Genomic DNA, 17257 nt, shown 5'->3' with positions numbered 1-17257 from the left:
GGTTCTGCGCATGTCAATTGTGCTATAGTAACCAGTTTTATCGAAAAATAAAAAGGTCGAAAATTGGTAATTTTTTGAAAAAATCCCTGTACTATAGTAAGGGAAATTTTCGAAAAATGGTCATTTTTCAACCCTTTTATTTTTTGACATAAATGGTTACTATAGCATAATAAACATGCGCAGAGTCGAATAATGCGTTCTGCGCATGTCAATTGTGCTATAGTAACCAGTTTTATACAACAATTAAAAAGGTCAAAATTGGTCATTTTTGGAAAAAATCCCTATACTATAGTAAGGAAAATTTTCGAAAAATGGCCAATTTTCGACCCTTTTATTTTTTAACATAAATGGTTACTATAGCATTATAAACATGCGCAGAGTCGAATAATGCGTTCTGCGCATGTCAATTATGCTATAGTAACCAGTTTTATCGAAAAATAAAAAGGTCGAAAATTGGTCATTTTTTGAAAAAATCCCTGTACTACAGTAAGGGAAATTTTCGAAAAATGGCCATTTTTCAACCCTTTTATTTTTTGACATAAATGGTTACTATAGCATATTAAACATGAGCAGAGTCGAATAATGCGTTCTGCGCATGTCAATTGTGCTATAGTAACCAGTTTTATCGAAAAATAAAAAGGTCGAAAATTGCTAATTTTTTGAAAAAATCCCTGTACTATGGTAAGGGAAATTTTATAAAAATGGCAATTTTTTGACTCTTTTATTTTTTGACATAAATGGTTACTATAGCATAATAAACATGCGCAGAGTCGAATAATGGGTTCTGCGCATATCAATTGTGCTATAGTAACCAGTTTTATCGAAAAAAAAAAAATCGAAAATTGGTCATTTTTTGAAAAAATCCCTGTACTATAGTAAGGGAAATTTTCGAAAAATGGCCAATTTTCGACCCTTTTATTTTTTGACATAAATGGTTACTATAGCATTATAAACATGCGCAGAGTCGAATAATGCGTTCTGCGCATGTCAATTGTGCTATAGTAACCATTTATTTTTTAAAAAAAAAAGGTCGAAAATTGGTCATTTTTTGAAAAAAATCCCTGTACTATAGTAAGGGAAATTTTCGAAAAATGGCCATTTTTTTACGCCTTTTATTTTTTGACATAAATGGTTACTATAGCATTATAAACATGCGCAGAGTCGAATAATGGGTTCTGCGCATGTCAATTGTGCTATAGTAACCAGTTTTATCGCAAAATAAAAAGGTCGAAAATTGGTCATTTTTTGAAAAAATCCCTGTACTATAGTAAGGGAAATTTTCGAAAAATGGCCATTTTTTGACCCCTTTTATTTTTTGACATAAATGGTTACTATAGCATAATAAACATGCGCAGAGTCGAATAATGGGTTCTGCGCATGTCAATTGTGCTATAGTAACCAGTTTTATTGAAAAATAAAACGGTCGAAAATTGGTCATTTTTTGAAAAAATCCCTGTACTATAGTAAGGGAAATTTTCGAAAAATGGCCATTTTTTGACCCCTTTTATTTTTTGACATAAATGGTTACTATAGCATAATAAACATGCGCAGAGTCGAATAATGGGTTCTGCGCATGTCAATTGTGCTATAGTAACCAGTTTTATTGAAAAATAAAACGGTCGAAAATTGGTCATTTTTTGAAAAAATCCCTGTACTATAGTAAGGGAAATTTTCGAAAAATGGCCATTTTTTTACGCCTTTTATTTTTTGACATAAATGGTTACTATAGCATAATAAACATGCGCAGAGTCGAATAATGGGTTCTGCGCATGTCAATTGTGCTATAGTAACCAGTTTTATCGCAAAATAAAAAGGTCGAAAATTTGTCATTTTTTGAAAAAATCCCTGTACTATAGTAAGGGAAATTTTCGAAAAATGGCCATTTTTTGACCCCTTTTATTTTTTGACATAAATGGTTACTATAGCATAATAAACATGCGCAGAGTCGAATAATGGGTTCTGCGCATGTCAATTGTGCTATAGTAACCAGTTTTATCGAAAAATAAAACGGTCGAAAATTTGTCATTTTTTTGAAAAAATCACTGTACTATAGTAAGGGAAATTTTCGAAAAATGGCCATTTTTTGACCCTTTTATTTTTTGACATAAATGGTTACTATAGCATAATAAACATGCGCAGAGTCGAATAATGGGTTCTGCGCATGTCAATTGTGCTATAGTAACCAGTTTTATCGCAAAATAAAAAGGTCGAAAATTGGTCATTTTTTGAAAAAATCCCTGTACTATAGTAAGGGAAATTTTCGAAAAATGGCCATTTTTTTACCCCTTTTATTTTTTGACATAAATGGTTACTATAGCATAATAAACATGTGCAGAGTCGAATAATGGGTTCTGCGCATGTCAATTGTGCTATAGTAACCAGTTTTATCGCAAAATAAAAAGGTCGAAAATTGGTCATTTTTTGAAAAAATCCCTGTACTATAGTAAGGGAAATTTTCGAAAAATGGCCATTTTTTGACCCCTTTTATTTTTTGACATAAATGGTTACTATAGCATAATAAACATGCGCAGAGTCGAATAATGGGTTCTGCGCATGTCAATTGTGCTATAGTAACCAGTTTTATTGAAAAATAAAACGGTCGAAAATTGGTCATTTTTTGAAAAAATCCCTGTACTATAGTAAGGGAAATTTTCGAAAAATGGCCATTTTTTGACCCCTTTTATTTTTTGACATAAATGGTTACTATAGCATAATAAACATGCGCAGAGTCGAATAATGGGTTCTGCGCATGTCAATTGTGCTATAGTAACCAGTTTTATTGAAAAATAAAACGGTCGAAAATTGGTCATTTTTTGAAAAAATCCCTGTACTATAGTAAGGGAAATTTTCGAAAAATGGCCATTTTTTTACGCCTTTTATTTTTTGACATAAATGGTTACTATAGCATAATAAACATGCGCAGAGTCGAATAATGGGTTCTGCGCATGTCAATTGTGCTATAGTAACCAGTTTTATCGCAAAATAAAAAGGTCGAAAATTTGTCATTTTTTGAAAAAATCCCTGTACTATAGTAAGGGAAATTTTCGAAAAATGGCCATTTTTTGACCCCTTTTATTTTTTGACATAAATGGTTACTATAGCATAATAAACATGCGCAGAGTCGAATAATGGGTTCTGCGCATGTCAATTGTGCTATAGTAACCAGTTTTATCGAAAAATAAAACGGTCGAAAATTTGTCATTTTTGGAAAAAATCCCTGTACTATAGTAGGGAAAATTTTCGAAAAATGGCCATTTTTTTACCCTTTTATTTTTTGACATAAATGGTTACTATAGCATAATAAACATGCGCAGAGTCGAATAATGGGTTCTGCGCATGTCAATTGTGCTATAGTAACCAGTTTTATCGAAAAATAAAAAGGTCGAAAATTTGTAATTTTTGGAAAAAATCCCTGTACTATAGTAAGGGAAATTTTCGAAAAATGGCCAATTTTCAACCCTTTTATTTTTTGACATAAATGGTTACTATACCATAATAAACATGTGCAGAGTCGAATAATGGGTTCTGCGCATGTCAATTTTCGACCTTTTTATTTTTCGATAAAACTGGTTACTATAGCACAATTGACATGCGCAGAACGCATTATTCGACTCTGCTCATGTTTAATATGCTATAGTAACCATTTATGTCAAAAAATAAAAGGGTTGAAAAATGGCCATTTTTCGAAAATTTCCCTTACTGTAGTACAGGGATTTTTTCAAAAAATGACCAATTTTCGACCTTTTTATTTTTCGATAAAACTGGTTACTATAGCATAATTGACATGCGCAGAACGCATTATTCGACTCTGCGCATGTTTATAATGCTATAGTAACCATTTATGTTAAAAAATAAAAGGGTCGAAAATTGGCCATTTTTCGAAAATTTTCCTTACTATAGTATAGGGATTTTTTCCAAAAATGACCAATTTTGACCTTTTTAATTGTTGTATAAAACTGGTTACTATAGCACAATTGACATGCGCAGAACGCATTATTCGACTCTGCGCATGTTTATAATGCTATAGTAACGATTTATGTCAAAAAATAAAAGGGTTGAAAATTGGCCATTTTTCGAAAATTTCCCTTACTATAGTACAGGGATTTTTTCCAAAAATGACCAATTTTCGACCTTTTTATTTTTCGATAAAACTGGTTACTATAGCACAATTGACATGCGCAGAACCCATTATTCGACTCTGCGCATGTTTATTATGCTATAGTAACCATTTATGTCAAAAAATAAAAGGGTAAAAAAATGGCCATTTTTCGAAAATTTTCCCTACTATAGTACAGGGATTTTTTCAAAAAATGACCAATTTCGACCTTTTTATTTTTCGATAAAACTGGTTACTATAGCACAATTAACATGCGCAGAACCCATTATTCGACTCTGCGCATGTTTATTATGCTATAGTAACCATTTATGTCAAAAAATAAAAGGGTCAAAAAATGGCCATTTTTCGAAAATTTCCCTTACTATAGTACAGGGATTTTTTCAAAAAATAACCAATTTTCGACCTTTTTATTTTTCGATAAAACTGGTTACTATAGCACAATTGACATGCGCAGAACCCATTATTCGACTCTGCGCATGTTTATTATGCTATAGTAACCATTTATGTCAAAAAATAAAAGGGTCAAAAAATGGCCATTTTTCGAAAATTTTCCTTACTATAGTACAGGGATTTTTTCAAAAAATGACCAATTTTCGACCTTTTTATTTTTCGATAAAACTGGTTACTATAGCACAATTGACATGCGCAGAACCCATTATTCGACTCTGCGCATGTTTATAATGCTATAGTAACCATTTATGTCAAAAAATAAAAGGGGTAAAAAAATGGCCATTTTTCGAAAATTTTCCTTACTATAGTACAGGGATTTTTCTAAATAATTACCAATTTTCGACCTTTTTATTTTTGGACAGGGAAATTTTCGAAAAATGGCCATTTTTTTACCCCTTTTATTTTTTGACATAAATGGTTACTATAGCATAATAAACATGTGCAGAGTCGAATAATGGGTTCTGCGCATGTCAATTGTGCTATAGTAACCAGTTTTATCGAAAAATAAAAAGGTCGAAAATTGGTCATTTTTTGAAAAAATCCCTGTACTATAGTAAGGGAATTTTTCGAAAAATGGCCATTTTTCGACCCTTTTATTTTTTTACATAAATGGTTACTATAGCATAATAAACATTCGCAGAATCGAATAATGGGTTCTGCGCATGTCAATTGTGCTATAGTAACCAGTTTTATTGAAAAATAAAACGGTCGAAAATTGGTCATTTTTTGAAAAAATCCCTATACTATAGTAAGGGAAATTTTCGAAAAATGGCCAATTTTCGACCCTTTTATTTTTTGACATAAATGGTTACTATAGCATAATAAACATGCGCAGAGTCGAATAATGCGTTCTGCGCATGTCAATTGTGCTATAGTAACCAGTTTTATCGCAAAATAAAAAGGTCGAAAATTGGTCATTTTTTGAAAAAATCCCTGTACTATAGTAAGGGAAATTTTCGAAAAATGGCCATTTTTTTACCCCTTTTATTTTTTGACATAAATGGTTACTATAGCATAATAAACATGCGCAGAGTCGAATAATGGGTTCTGCGCATGTCAATTATGCTATAGTAACCAGTTTTATACAAAAATTAAAAAGGTCGAAAATTGGTCATTTTTGGAAAAAATCCCTGTACTATAAGTAAGGGAAATCTTCGAAAAATGGCCAATTTTCGACCCTTTTATTTTTTGACATAAATCGTTACTATAGCATTATAAACATGCGCAGAGTCAAATAATGCGTTCTGCGCATGTCAATTGTGCTATAGTAACCATTTATGTCCAAAAATAAAAAGGTCGAAAATTGGTAATTATTTAGAAAAATCCCTGTACTATAGTAAGGAAAATTTTCGAGAAATGGCCATTTTTTTACCCCATTTATTTTTTGACATAAATGGTTACTATAGCATTATAAACATGCGCAGAGTCGAATAATGGGTTCTGCGCATGTCAATTGTGCTATAGTAACCAGTTTTATCGAAAAATAAAAAGGTCGAAAATTGGTCATTTTTTGAAAAAATCCCTGTACTATAGTAAGGGAAATTTTCGAAAAATGGCCATTTTTTTACCCCTTTTATTTTTTGACATAAATGGTTACTATAGCATAATAAACATGCGCAGAGTCGAATAATGGGTTCTGCGCATGTCAATTATGCTATAGTAACCAGTTTTATACAAAAATTAAAAAGGTCGAAAATTGGTCATTTTTGGAAAAAATCCCTGTACTATAGTAAGGGAAATTTTCGAAAAATGGCCAATTTTCGACCCTTTTATTTTTTGACATAAATCGTTACTATAGCATTATAAACATGCGCAGAGTCAAATAATGCGTTCTGCGCATGTCAATTGTGCTATAGTAACCATTTATGTCCAAAAATAAAAAGGTCGAAAATTGGTAATTATTTAGAAAAATCCCTGTACTATAGTAAGGAAAATTTTCGAAAAATGGCCATTTTTTTACCCCTTTTATTTTTTGACATAAATGGTTACTATAGCATTATAAACATGCGCAGAGTCGAATAATGGGTTCTGCGCATGTCAATTGTGCTATAGTAACCAGTTTTATCGAAAAATAAAAAGGTCGAAAATTGGTCATTTTTTGAAAAAATCCCTGTACTATAGTAAGGAAAATTTTCGAAAAATGGCCATTTTTTGACCCTTTTATTTTTTGACATAAATGGTTACTATAGCATAATAAACATGCGCAGAGTCGAATAATGGGTTCTGCGCATGTCAATTGTGCTATAGTAACCAGTTTTATCGAAAAATAAAAAGGTCGAAAATTGGTTATTTTTTGAAAAAATCCCTGTACTATAGTAAGGGAAATTTTCGAAAAATGGCCATTTTTTGACCCTTTTATTTTTTGACATAAATGGTTACTATAGCATAATAAACATGCGCAGAGTCGATTAATGGGTTCTGCGCATGTTAATTGTGCTATAGTAACCAGTTTTATCGAAAAATAAAAAGGTCGAAATTGGTCATTTTTTGAAAAAATCCCTGTACTATAGTAGGGAAAATTTTCGAAAAATGGCCATTTTTTTACCCTTTTATTTTTTGACATAAATGGTTACTATAGCATAATAAACATGCGCAGAGTCGAATAATGGGTTCTGCGCATGTCAATTGTGCTATAGTAACCAGTTTTATCGAAAAATAAAAAGGTCGAAAATTGGTCATTTTTGGAAAAAATCCCTGTACTATAGTAAGGGAAATTTTCGAAAAATGGCCAATTTTCAACCCTTTTATTTTTTGACATAAATCGTTACTATAGCATTATAAACATGCGCAGAGTCAAATAATGCGTTCTGCGCATGTCAATTGTGCTATAGTAACCATTTATGTCAAAAAATAAAAAGGTCGAAAATTGGTCATTTTTTAGAAAAATCCCTGTACTATAGTAAGGGAAATTTTCGAAAAATGGCCATTTTTTGACCCCTTTTATTCTTTGACATAAATGGTTACTATAGCATAATAAACATGCGCAGAGTCGAATAATGGGTTCTGCGCATGTCAATTGTGCTATAGTAACCAGTTTTGTTGAAAAATAAAACGGTCGAAAATTGGTCATTTTTTGAAAAAATCCCTGTACTATAGTAAGGGAAATTTTCGAAAAATGGCCAATTTTTGACCCTTTTATTTTTTGACATAAATGGTTACTATAGCATTATAAACATGCGCAGAGTCGAATAATGGGTTCTGCGCATGTCAATTGTGCTATAGTAACCAGTTTTATCGAAAAATAAAAAGGTCGAAAATTGGTCATTTTTTGAAAAAATCCCTGTACTATAGTAGGGAAAATTTTCGAAAAATGGCCATTTTTTTACCCTTTTATTTTTTGACATAAATGGTTACTATAGCATAATAAACATGCGCAGAGTCGAATAATGGGTTCTGCGCATGTCAATTGTGCTATAGTAACCAGTTTTATCGAAAAATAAAAAGGTCGAAAATTGGTCATTTTTGGAAAAAATCCCTGTACTATAGTAGGGAAAATTTTCGAAAAATGGCCATTTTTTTACCCTTTTATTTTTTGACATAAATGGTTACTATAGCATAATAAACATGCGCAGAGTCGAATAATGGGTTCTGCGCATGTCAATTGTGCTATAGTAACCAGTTTTATCGAAAAATAAAAAGGTCGAAAATTTGTAATTTTTGGAAAAAATCCCTGTACTATAGTAAGGGAAATTTTCGAAAAATGGCCAATTTTCAACCCTTTTATTTTTTGACATAAATCGTTACTATAGCATTATAAACATGCGCAGAGTCAAATAATGCGTTCTGCGCATGTCAATTGTGCTATAGTAACCATTTATGTCAAAAAATAAAAAGGTCGAAAATTTGTCATTTTTTAGAAAAATCCCTGTACTATAGTAAGGAAAATTTTCGAAAAATGGCCATTTTTTGACCCCTTTTATTTTTTGACATAAATGGTTACTATAGCATAATAAACATGCGCAGAGTCGAATAATGGGTTCTGCGCATGTCAATTGTGCTATAGTAACCAGTTTTATCGAAAAATAAAAAGGTCGAAAATTGGTTATTTTTTGAAAAAATCCCTGTACTATAGTAAGGGAAATTTTCGAAAAATGGCCATTTTTTGACCCTTTTATTTTTTGACATAAATGGTTACTATAGCATAATAAACATGCGCAGAGTCGAATAATGGGTTCTGCGCATGTTAATTGTGCTATAGTAACCAGTTTTATCGAAAAATAAAAAGGTCGAAAATTGGTCATTTTTTGAAAAAATCCCTGTACTATAGTAGGGAAAATTTTCGAAAAATGGCCATTTTTTTACCCTTTTATTTTTTGACATAAATGGTTACTATAGCATAATAAACATGCGCAGAGTCGAATAATGGGTTCTGCGCATGTCAATTGTGCTATAGTAACCAGTTTTATCGAAAAATAAAAAGGTCGAAAATTGGTCATTTTTGGAAAAAATCCCTGTACTATAGTAAGGTAAATTTTCGAAAAATGGCAAATTTTCAACCCTTTTATTTTTTGACATAAATGGTTACTATAGCATAATAAACATGCGCAGAGTCGAATAATGGGTTCTGCGCATGTCAATTGTGCTATAGTAACCAGTTTTATCGAAAAATAAAAAGGTCGAAAATTTGTAATTTTTGGAAAAAATCCCTGTACTATAGTAAGGGAAATTTTCGAAAAATGGCCAATTTTCAACCCTTTTATTTTTTGACATAAATCGTTACTATAGCATTATAAACATGCGCAGAGTCAAATAATGCGTTCTGCGCATGTCAATTGTGCTATAGTAACCATTTATGTCAAAAAATAAAAAGGTCGAAAATTTGTCATTTTTTAGAAAAATCCCTGTACTATAGTAAGGAAAATTTTCGAAAAATGGCCATTTTTTGACCCCTTTTATTTTTTGACATAAATGGTTACTATAGCATAATAAACATGCGCAGAGTCGAATAATGGGTTCTGCGCATGTCAATTGTGCTATAGTAACCAGTTTTATCGAAAAATAAAAAGGTCGAAAATTGGTTATTTTTTGAAAAAATCCCTGTACTATAGTAAGGGAAATTTTCGAAAAATGGCCATTTTTTGACCCTTTTATTTTTTTACATAAATGGTTACTATAGCATAATAAACATGCGCAGAGTCGAATAATGGGTTCTGCGCATGTTAATTGTGCTATAGTAACCAGTTTTATCGAAAAATAAAAAGGTCGAAAATTGGTCATTTTTTGAAAAAATCCCTGTACTATAGTAGGGAAAATTTTCGAAAAATGGCCATTTTTCTACCCTTTTATTTTTTGACATAAATGGTTACTATAGCATAATAAACATGCGCAGAGTCGAATAATGGGTTCTGCGCATGTCAATTGTGCTATAGTAACCAGTTTTATCGAAAAATAAAAAGGTCGAAAATTGGTCATTTTTGGAAAAAATCCCTGTACTATAGTAAGGTAAATTTTCGAAAAATGGCAAATTTTCAACCCTTTTATTTTTTGACATAAATGGTTACTATAGCATAATAAACATGCGCAGAGTCGAATAATGGGTTCTGCGCATGTCAATTGTGCTATAGTAACCAGTTTTATCGAAAAATAAAAAGGTCGAAAATTTGTAATTTTTGGAAAAAATCCCTGTACTATAGTAAGGGAAATTTTCGAAAAATGGCCAATTATAAACATGCGCAGAGTCGAATAATGCCTTCTGCGTATGTCTATTGTGCTATAGTAACCAGTTTTATCGAAAAATAAAAAGGTCGAAAATTGGTCATTTTTTGAAAAAATCCCTGTACTATAGTTAGGGAAATTTTCGAAAAATGGCCAATTATAAACATGCGCAGAGTCGAATAATGCCTTCTGCGTATGTCTATTGTGCTATAGTAACCAGTTTTATCGAAAAATAAAAAGGTCGAAAATTGGTCATTTTTTGAAAAAATCCCTGTACTATAGTAGGGAAAATTTTCGAAAAATGGCCATTTTTTTACCCTTTTATTTTTTGACATAAATGGTTACTATAGCATAATAAACATGCGCAGAGTCGAATAATGGGTTCTGCGCATGTCAATTGTGCTATAGTAACCAGTTTTATCGAAAAATAAAAAGGTCGAAAATTGGTCATTTTTGGAAAAAATCCCTGTACTATAGTAAGGGAAATTTTCGAAAAATGGCCAATTTTCAACCCTTTTATTTTTTGACATAAATCGTTACTATAGCATTATAAACATGCGCAGAGTCAAATAATGCGTTCTGCGCATGTCAATTGTGCTATAGTAACCATTTATGTCAAAAAATAAAAAGGTCGAAAATTGGTCATTTTTTAGAAAAATCCCTGTACTATAGTAAGGGAAATTTTCGAAAAATGGCCATTTTTTGACCCCTTTTATTCTTTGACATAAATGGTTACTATAGCATAATAAACATGCGCAGAGTCGAATAATGGGTTCTGCGCATGTCAATTGTGCTATAGTAACCAGTTTTGTTGAAAAATAAAACGGTCGAAAATTGGTCATTTTTTGAAAAAATCCCTGTACTATAGTAAGGGAAATTTTCGAAAAATGGCCAATTTTTGACCCTTTTATTTTTTGACATAAATGGTTACTATAGCATTATAAACATGCGCAGAGTCGAATAATGGGTTCTGCGCATGTCAATTGTGCTATAGTAACCAGTTTTATCGAAAAATAAAAAGGTCGAAAATTGGTCATTTTTTGAAAAAATCCCTGTACTATAGTAGGGAAAATTTTCGAAAAATGGCCATTTTTTTACCCTTTTATTTTTTGACATAAATGGTTACTATAGCATAATAAACATGCGCAGAGTCGAATAATGGGTTCTGCGCATGTCAATTGTGCTATAGTAACCAGTTTTATCGAAAAATAAAAAGGTCGAAAATTGGTCATTTTTGGAAAAAATCCCTGTACTATAGTAGGGAAAATTTTCGAAAAATGGCCATTTTTTTACCCTTTTATTTTTTGACATAAATGGTTACTATAGCATAATAAACATGCGCAGAGTCGAATAATGGGTTCTGCGCATGTCAATTGTGCTATAGTAACCAGTTTTATCGAAAAATAAAAAGGTCGAAAATTTGTAATTTTTGGAAAAAATCCCTGTACTATAGTAAGGGAAATTTTCGAAAAATGGCCAATTTTCAACCCTTTTATTTTTTGACATAAATCGTTACTATAGCATTATAAACATGCGCAGAGTCAAATAATGCGTTCTGCGCATGTCAATTGTGCTATAGTAACCATTTATGTCAAAAAATAAAAAGGTCGAAAATTTGTCATTTTTTAGAAAAATCCCTGTACTATAGTAAGGAAAATTTTCGAAAAATGGCCATTTTTTGACCCCTTTTATTTTTTGACATAAATGGTTACTATAGCATAATAAACATGCGCAGAGTCGAATAATGGGTTCTGCGCATGTCAATTGTGCTATAGTAACCAGTTTTATCGAAAAATAAAAAGGTCGAAAATTGGTTATTTTTTGAAAAAATCCCTGTACTATAGTAAGGGAAATTTTCGAAAAATGGCCATTTTTTGACCCTTTTATTTTTTGACATAAATGGTTACTATAGCATAATAAACATGCGCAGAGTCGAATAATGGGTTCTGCGCATGTTAATTGTGCTATAGTAACCAGTTTTATCGAAAAATAAAAAGGTCGAAAATTGGTCATTTTTTGAAAAAATCCCTGTACTATAGTAGGGAAAATTTTCGAAAAATGGCCATTTTTTTACCCTTTTATTTTTTGACATAAATGGTTACTATAGCATAATAAACATGCGCAGAGTCGAATAATGGGTTCTGCGCATGTCAATTGTGCTATAGTAACCAGTTTTATCGAAAAATAAAAAGGTCGAAAATTGGTCATTTTTGGAAAAAATCCCTGTACTATAGTAAGGTAAATTTTCGAAAAATGGCAAATTTTCAACCCTTTTATTTTTTGACATAAATGGTTACTATAGCATAATAAACATGCGCAGAGTCGAATAATGGGTTCTGCGCATGTCAATTGTGCTATAGTAACCAGTTTTATCGAAAAATAAAAAGGTCGAAAATTTGTAATTTTTGGAAAAAATCCCTGTACTATAGTAAGGGAAATTTTCGAAAAATGGCCAATTTTCAACCCTTTTATTTTTTGACATAAATCGTTACTATAGCATTATAAACATGCGCAGAGTCAAATAATGCGTTCTGCGCATGTCAATTGTGCTATAGTAACCATTTATGTCAAAAAATAAAAAGGTCGAAAATTTGTCATTTTTTAGAAAAATCCCTGTACTATAGTAAGGAAAATTTTCGAAAAATGGCCATTTTTTGACCCCTTTTATTTTTTGACATAAATGGTTACTATAGCATAATAAACATGCGCAGAGTCGAATAATGGGTTCTGCGCATGTCAATTGTGCTATAGTAACCAGTTTTATCGAAAAATAAAAAGGTCGAAAATTGGTTATTTTTTGAAAAAATCCCTGTACTATAGTAAGGGAAATTTTCGAAAAATGGCCATTTTTTGACCCTTTTATTTTTTTACATAAATGGTTACTATAGCATAATAAACATGCGCAGAGTCGAATAATGGGTTCTGCGCATGTTAATTGTGCTATAGTAACCAGTTTTATCGAAAAATAAAAAGGTCGAAAATTGGTCATTTTTTGAAAAAATCCCTGTACTATAGTAGGGAAAATTTTCGAAAAATGGCCATTTTTCTACCCTTTTATTTTTTGACATAAATGGTTACTATAGCATAATAAACATGCGCAGAGTCGAATAATGGGTTCTGCGCATGTCAATTGTGCTATAGTAACCAGTTTTATCGAAAAATAAAAAGGTCGAAAATTGGTCATTTTTGGAAAAAATCCCTGTACTATAGTAAGGTAAATTTTCGAAAAATGGCAAATTTTCAACCCTTTTATTTTTTGACATAAATGGTTACTATAGCATAATAAACATGCGCAGAGTCGAATAATGGGTTCTGCGCATGTCAATTGTGCTATAGTAACCAGTTTTATCGAAAAATAAAAAGGTCGAAAATTTGTAATTTTTGGAAAAAATCCCTGTACTATAGTAAGGGAAATTTTCGAAAAATGGCCAATTATAAACATGCGCAGAGTCGAATAATGCCTTCTGCGTATGTCTATTGTGCTATAGTAACCAGTTTTATCGAAAAATAAAAAGGTCGAAAATTGGTCATTTTTTGAAAAAATCCCTGTACTATAGTTAGGGAAATTTTCGAAAAATGGCCAATTATAAACATGCGCAGAGTCGAATAATGCCTTCTGCGTATGTCTATTGTGCTATAGTAACCAGTTTTATCGAAAAATAAAAAGGTCGAAAATTGGTCATTTTTTGAAAAAATCCCTGTACTATAGTTAGGGAAATTTTCGAAAAATGGCCATTTTTCAACCCTTTTATTTTTTGACATAAATGGTTACTATAGCATAATAAACATGCGCAGAATCGAATAATGGGTTCTGCGCATGTCAATTGTGCTATAGTAACCAGTTTTATACAAAAATTAAAAAGGTCGAAAATTTGTAATTTTTGGAAAAAATCCCTGTACTATAGTAAGGGAAATTTTCGAAAAATGGCAAATTTTCGACCCTTTTATTTTTTGACATAAATGATTACTATAGCATTATAAGCATGCGCAGAGTCGAATAATGCGTTCTGCGCATGTCAATTGTGCTATAGTAACCAGTTTTATCGAAAAATAAAAAGGTCGAAAATTGGTCATTTTTTGAAAAAATCCCTGTACTATAGTAAGGGAAATTTTAGAAAAATTGCCATTTTTCAACCCTTTTATTTTTTGACATAAATGGTTACTATAGCATAATAAACATGCGCAGAGTCGAATAATGCGTTCTGCGCATGTCAATTGTGCTATAGTAACCAGTTTTATTGAAAAATAAAACGGTCGAAAATTGGTCATTTTTGGAAAAAATCCCTGTACTATAGTAAGGGAAATTTTCGAAAAATGGCCAATTTTCGACCCTTTTATTTTTTGACATAAATGGTTACTATAGCATAATAAACATGCGCAGAGTCGAATAATGCGTTCTGCGCATGTCAATTGTGCTATAGTAACCAGTTTTATCGCAAAATAAAAAGGTCGAAAATTGGTCATTTTTTGAAAAAATCCCTGTACTATAGTAAGGGAAATTTTCGAAAAATGGCCATTTTTTTACCCCTTTTATTTTTTGACATAAATGGTTACTATAGCATAATAAACATGCGCAGAGTCGAATAATGGGTTCTGCGCATGTCAATTATGCTATAGTAACCAGTTTTATACAAAAATTAAAAAGGTCGAAAATTGGTCATTTTTGGAAAAAATCCCTGTACTATAGTAAGGGAAATCTTCGAAAAATGGCCAATTTTCGACCCTTTTATTTTTTGACATAAATCGTTACTATAGCATTATAAACATGCGCAGAGTCAAATAATGCGTTCTGCGCATGTCAATTGTGCTATAGTAACCATTTATGTCCAAAAATAAAAAGGTCGAAAATTGGTAATTATTTAGAAAAATCCCTGTACTATAGTAAGGAAAATTTTCGAAAAATGGCCATTTTTTTACCCCTTTTATTTTTTGACATAAATGGTTACTATAGCATTATAAACATGCGCAGAGTCGAATAATGGGTTCTGCGCATGTTAATTGTGCTATAGTAACCAGTTTTATCGAAAAATAAAAAGGTCGAAAATTGGTCATTTTTTGAAAAAATCCCTGTACTATAGTAAGGGAAATTTTCGAAAAATGGCCATTTTTTTACCCCTTTTATTTTTTGACATAAATGGTTACTATAGCATAATAAACATGCGCAGAGTCGAATAATGGGTTCTGCGCATGTCAATTATGCTATAGTAACCAGTTTTATACAAAAATTAAAAAGGTCGAAAATTGGTCATTTTTGGAAAAAATCCCTGTACTATAGTAAGGGAAATTTTCGAAAAATGGCCAATTTTCGACCCTTTTATTTTTTGACATAAATCGTTACTATAGCATTATAAACATGCGCAGAGTCAAATAATGCGTTCTGCGCATGTCAATTGTGCTATAGTAACCATTTATGTCCAAAAATAAAAAGGTCGAAAATTGGTAATTATTTAGAAAAATCCCTGTACTATAGTAAGGAAAATTTTCGAAAAATGGCCATTTTTTTACCCCTTTTATTTTTTGACATAAATGGTTACTATAGCATTATAAACATGCGCAGAGTCGAATAATGGGTTCTGCGCATGTCAATTGTGCTATAGTAACCAGTTTTATCGAAAAATAAAAAGGTCGAAAATTGGTCATTTTTTGAAAAAATCCCTGTACTATAGTAAGGGAAATTTTCGAAAATTGGCCATTTTTTGACCCTTTTATTTTTTGACATAAATGGTTACTATAGCATAATAAACATGCGCAGAGTCGAATAATGGGTTCTGCGCATGTCAATTGTGCTATAGTAACCAGTTTTATCGAAAAATAAAAAGGTCGAAAATTGGTCATTTTTTGAAAAAATCCCTGTACTATAGTAAGGGAAATTTTCGAAAAATGGCCATTTTTCTACCCTTTTATTTTTTGACATAAATGGTTACTATAGCATAATAAACATGCGCAGAGTCGAATAATGCGTTCTGCGCATGTCAATTGTGCTATAGTAACCAGTTTTATGCAAAAATTAAAAAGGTCGAAAATTGGTCATTTTTTGAAAAAATCCCTGTACTATAGTAAGGGAAATTTTCGAAAAATGGCCATTTATTGACCCTTTTTATTTTTTGACATAAATGGTTACAATAGCATAATAAACATGCGCAGATTCGAATAATGGGTTCTGCGCATGTCAATTGTGCTATAGTAACCAGTTTTATCGAAAAATAAAAAGGTCGAAAATTGGTCATTTTTTGAAAAAATCCCTGTACTATAGTAAGGGAAATTTTCGAAAAATGGCCATTTTTTTACCCCTTTTATTTTTTGACATAAATGGCATATAGCATAGCATAATAAACATGCGCAGAGTCGAATAATGGGTTCTGCGCATGTCAATTATGCTATAGTAACCAGTTTTATATAAAAATTAAAAAGGTCGAAAATTGGTCATTTTTGGAAAAAATCCCTGTACTATAGTAAGGGAAATTTTCGAAAAATGGCCATTTTTTTACCCCTTTTATTTTTTGACATAAATGGTTACTATAGCATAATAAACATGCGCAGAGTCGAATAATGGGTTCTGCGCATGTCAATTGTGCTATAGTAACCAGTTTTGTTGAAAAATAAAACGGTCGAAAATTTGTCATTTTTTGAAAAAATCCCTGTACTATAGTAAGGGAATTTATCGAAAAATGCCCATTTTTCGACCCTTTTATTTTTTGACATAAATGGTTACTATAGCATAATAAACATGCGCAGAGTCGAATAATGGGTTCTGCGCATGTCAATTGTGCTATAGTAACCAGTTTTATACAAAAATTAAAAAGGTCGAAAATTGGTCATTTTTTGAAAAAATCCCTGTACTATAGTAAGGGAAATTTTCGAAAAATGGCCAATTTTCAACCCTTTTATTTTTTGACATAAATCGTTACTATAGCATTATAAACATGCGCAGAGTCAAATAATGCGTTCTGCGCATGTCAATTGTGCTATAGTAACCATTTATGTCAAAAAATAAAAAGGTCGAAAATTTGTCATTTTTTAGAAAAATCCCTGTAC

General features: G+C 31.4%; 1 protein-coding gene across 1 annotated transcript in view; it reads right to left on the bottom strand.

Moving 5' to 3' along the window:
• LOC144850183 (testis-expressed protein 47-like) overlaps positions 1 to 17257 on the bottom strand; it is an 86615-nt gene that overhangs the window by 30549 nt on the left and 38809 nt on the right. The gene's annotated exons all lie outside the window — the stretch shown is intronic.

Source organism: Antedon bifida, chromosome 8, assembly GCF_963402885.1.
Source record: "Antedon bifida chromosome 8, ecAntBifi1.1, whole genome shotgun sequence".
NCBI classification, from domain to species: Eukaryota; Metazoa; Echinodermata; class Crinoidea; order Comatulida; family Antedonidae; genus Antedon; species Antedon bifida.
This window is presented reverse-complemented; position numbering and strand designations above follow the sequence as displayed.